The sequence below is a fragment of the Pteropus vampyrus genome, unplaced genomic scaffold, assembly GCF_000151845.1.
Source record: "Pteropus vampyrus isolate Shadow unplaced genomic scaffold, Pvam_2.0 Scaffold2, whole genome shotgun sequence".
NCBI lineage: Eukaryota > Metazoa > Chordata > Mammalia > Chiroptera > Pteropodidae > Pteropus > Pteropus vampyrus.
In genome coordinates, this window is record NW_011888783.1 from 33259706 (window position 1) to 33264374 (window position 4669).

Consider the following 4669-nt stretch of genomic DNA (forward strand, 5'->3'; position numbering starts at 1 on the left):
GTAGAGACCAGGTTTCTTTGCATGACTTAACTTTGACTGCTCCCAAATATAATCCGGAACTTTTTGCTTGAGGGTCAGCTTTCCCGTAGCTCAGCCATTCCTTGCTGTCTTGTATCTTTATTCACCATCAGTGAAGATATGTCATCTTGGTCCTGGAGGTATTCTAAACTTTGTCTATATCTATTGTTCCCAAAACCTCTAGTTTCTAAACAGGTTTTCCAGTTTTTTGCTATCCTTCCACCTCTGGCTTGATTCATTGATTTGTACTTTGTTCATTAGAGAGTACTGTCAGAATTGTTGAGTACATCAAAAGACTGGCTTGCTGTGTATTCAGCATATAAATGCAATAATAGAAACCTTAAATTATTTTGTATTTAACATTTTAATGGTTCTTAATTTTAGCTTTACATGCCGGAAAGTAGATTCAAAAAGATAAGAGAACTACCTTGACTTTGCCAGCTCTTTGAGATAATAAGTTAGATGTGGAAAGGATTGAATTTTGAGTATTATCTCTCCATTACCAAAAATGGGTTTCATTTTCAAGAATACCAGTACAAATAATTTCAGTGAGAAAAAGATGTCAAACCAGATTTATGTATAGTGTTTAACCTGAAGACATCTTTACATCCTTAAAAATAGGCCACATTCCATTTTTTTCTTCGTGTTTACTTAAAAAAGATAAACATTAAATGTCTAAAAGAATTAGTAATAAGAGACTATCTTTACAAAATAAACCTGTTGAAATGGGCTTCAAAAGATATAAAAATCATCAACTGTCATATGTTGACTCTGTAGTTGCTGTCATAGAAAATACTTGAACTTTCAAGTTGCATTTATATAAAAACAAAACTCTAATATTGTGCTCCCTCAAAGAATGTATGATAATTTTAAAACCATAATGGTAAAGGAAAGAAAGAATTTAAAAACTTTGGATGCTAAAAAGTAACTTCTATGAAACCCTAAAATTGTGTGTGGAATTGTAAAGAAATTGTACCAGGATACAGTTGGGTTAATTATGCAGTATTTTTTATCAGTTGTCCAGCCCTTGTATATCCTAAACACTAAAGCTTCAATCTTTATGGTCTTGCCTGCTAGATCTTTGGTAGAAAATTCCTATGGTCTGTACTCAAGAAGTGCCTAAAATTGATTCGTGTTGATTTTTAAGTCCTCTAATAAATTATATGTTTTATATTGTATTATCTGTGTTTGGCTTACTGATGACACAGCCCTGAGGTTTCCTAGGTCACAATTTATGTTTTATTTCAGTAAAAAGCCTTGAAATTGAAAATACCCACAATAACCCTCAACAAACTGCAGTTTAAGGAAACATGAAACCATTTTTTTTCTCCTTCCTAATGTAAATATTCTGTGACCCTGATGTTAGTTAATGAAGAGACTAGAAAACTGAACCCTATTTCTTTTAAAAATAATTTTAACATACAGAAAATTATATTGCGTGTTGTAAAACTTAGTAAAAGTTTGTTATGTTAAGAATAGCCTCTTAATTTTCCTTATATTTAGTGGTTAGCAATTTTGAGTCATACATGTTATTTAGATCTTGAGCCATTTTGTGTGTGTACCCACCAAAATCCTTCCTCTTTGTCTAGATTCTACTTAGAAACCAAAATATTTGATAAACCCTATTATGTTTCTCACATATATATATTTTTTTAACCATAAAATGTGACTGTAAACTCTAGGGCAAAGACTTGACCGTATTTTCAGTGGCTTACAATTACATTGTGTTCATCATTTTAAATCATCCTGCATGGAAAATGAAATGTGTATATGATTTTAAGTTATTGTAATGTATACTCTTTTCCAAAACTTCATATATTGATGATATACAGAATTCCTCTAATTATTTTTGCTTGAAACTAATCCTTTAGACTCAGATAACCTTTTCTTACATTATGTCTCTGTATGATTCCTTGAGAGGAGATAATATCTGCAGAGCACTTTTAAAGATACTTTCTGGGTTAATATTCAAGATACCACATTGAAGAGGAAGCTCTAATGAGGGCTCTTTTTGGTTCCTAGAGATGAGATAAATGTATGCTAATTTTAATTTGTACTTAAAATACATTTTACTAATTGTATCGATTTTAAATATGACAAATTCTTCTTGTAGATATTGATCTTCCTTGCTTATTGTATTTTCCTAGAAAAACCTAGATGAAAATGTGTTCCAACTAGTCTCTTTGTGTAACTCCCTCTCCCCAGTTGAGCTCTATGTATATTGACATAATCGAAACTGCATTTAAAACAACAAACTAGATTACCTTTTGAAAATTTTTAGGTTTGTTGTACTCGAATTTCTAATATGATAAAATGGTTTGATTCAAGCTTCGTATGCAAGAAAAGGTAGGAAATTTGTCTTTATTGTTTTATGAACTTATGTTTCTCTGTATACTAGGAAAATTTTGCACTCAAGGAATATTCCAAAAAGTGATGATGTTAGAGCACTTGGGTGCTTTTGTATTTCATCAGTGCTGATGTGTTCAGTACCTAGGGAGATCAGGCGTCAAGATCTTCCTGATTAGACAGCTTCACAGATGGCTGGGAGAAATTTTGTTTGTGCTCAGGTTGAGAGGGAGTGGCAAACTGAGGTAGGACCTCTCCATTGGTTAAAGAAGTACAGTCAGCTGCTTTGCAGTTGTGTTATTTCATTATACTTGTAACAGTGTCAAGCTACAGAATTGTAAGGCATCGGGTCAGGTGACCAGTAATAGGACCTTGTTTATGTTGAAATAAAAGAATAATGTTAAAGTATGTTTGGGGGGAAATGACAAATGAGATTTTACTGGTGAATTTCTATGTTTAATATGTACATTAACTTTTTAAAAAAGTTGCATGTTAACCTGGGATAAAATATTGTCTCTGCTTTATGCTTTACTGAGTACAAAGAAAAAGAAAAAAAGACTTCAGTTGTTACTCTATTATGTACTATTTACGTATACCTTTTCTTTTTGAAAGGGCTAATTATAATTATTATTCATCCATCTGTGTTGTCAGTGTTTTTATTCTGGTTTATTCTCTGAATGTGTGCAGATTTGTTGATGGTAGTTCTATTAACTGTCCAAGGCTGGGATCTGCCAGGGCAATTATAAAGGTATTTCCATTATGAAAATGGAAAAAAACATTGTCTTGATCTTCTCTAAGAACTTTTTTATGGCACTTAGTCAATTAATAGAGAACATTCTATCTTTTACTTACGGATATTTGAATTGGACATGAACCTGATAATAGTGACCGGTTTTAAGTGGTTAATTGGTCTTACAATGTTGAGGAAAATCGAGTCATTTTAAATGAATGTTATTAAAACTGAATATTTATAAGAATGGTTGCTAGTAAACAGAAGAAAAATGAGTAAAAGTTGGGGGAGAGAAGTCACCCCCATGCATATGTTTATTTGAATATCAGTCTTTTCTTCCCTCCACTAAAATGTAAGCTTGAGAACACCAGTCACCATGAGTTGTGCTTATCATTTTATATCTCTTAGTGCTGAGCATAGTGTGTATGTAGTATGTAACAAGTGTTCAATTCATATGTGTTGATGAATTAATGAATGAGTGAATGAACTATTAATATTTTTGTGGGCTTTTCCCACCATAGGTACATTTTCCTTACCTACGTATTTGTAGCATACTACCTCATTTAATTCTTATCTCAATTCTTACTTAATTCTGCCTTGCTTCAGAAGGGATACAAAGTGCTTATGTTTTTCTCATTAGTTTTTGCATCATGCAGTACAAATACATACAAATTTTACTTCTTTGAAATCTGTATGGACCTGCATCTTGGAATGTCAGGAAGGTCCCAGAGTTTGTTGTAAGCATCTGCAGACCCTGAAATAGTAAATGGTACAACAGCTCTGTTGGGGCAAGATCTGTGTCATCTTTTTCTTGATCTTTTATGACCTTTTTTTTTTTTTTTAGGTTTTACATCTGGGATATCCTCTTTTTGCTAGTAAATTACCTTTGTCCCATGAAAAGAATGATATTTTTACAACATAAAATAGCCTCTCGTAATCTTTTCAAATGTGTTCCTTATGACTGCTACCAGCCTTTTGAGATTCCACGAGTTTGGCTGCCTGAGTGACCAGTTATTACATGCCTTACGTTTCAGCAAATCATTCTGTATCAAAGTAGGTGAAATCTTGTTGAAGTAGTTCAAATGTTTGGATGCTTCTAGTAGTTAGATCCCCAAATAATATTCTACTGTATTTCCATTATTTTTTTGTACAGACAGTCCTGAACTTATGGTGGTTCAACTTAAAATTTTTCAGCTTTATGATGGTGCGAAAGCAATCTCTATTCAGTAGAAACTGGATAGGCTAACCTATGGTTTTGGGTAGGTTAGATGTTTTTAAGTGTATTTTTGACTTACGATATTTTTGATTTACATTGGGTTTATCAGGACATAATTCCATCATAAGTCAAGAAGGATTTTGATGGATATCTTTCACTGAAAGATTTTTTCATAGTTAGGAGTAATTGGCTAGAATCCCAGAAGTGAAACTACTGGATTAAATGGTCTGATGGGATTTGAGAATGCCTATTCCATATTTTTTTTTTTTTTGAAGGAAGCCTTTCCACTTTAATGAAAAGATAAACATGTCTTATTTTACACTTATTTGATCGAGACTTTTCCTATATATTTCATTTTC

General features: G+C 32.4%; 1 protein-coding gene across 2 annotated transcripts in view; it reads left to right on the plus strand.

The window, feature by feature from the left end:
- ARL5A (ADP ribosylation factor like GTPase 5A) overlaps positions 1–3002 on the plus strand; it is a 25958-nt gene extending 22956 nt beyond the window's left edge. For both annotated transcript variants that reach the window (XR_002780090.1, XR_002780091.1), the window contains exon 7: positions 12–3002. The gene's annotated coding sequence lies outside the window, so the exon portion shown is untranslated. The remainder of the gene's footprint in view (positions 1–11) is intronic.
- The last annotated feature ends 1667 nt before the right edge of the window (positions 3003–4669 follow it).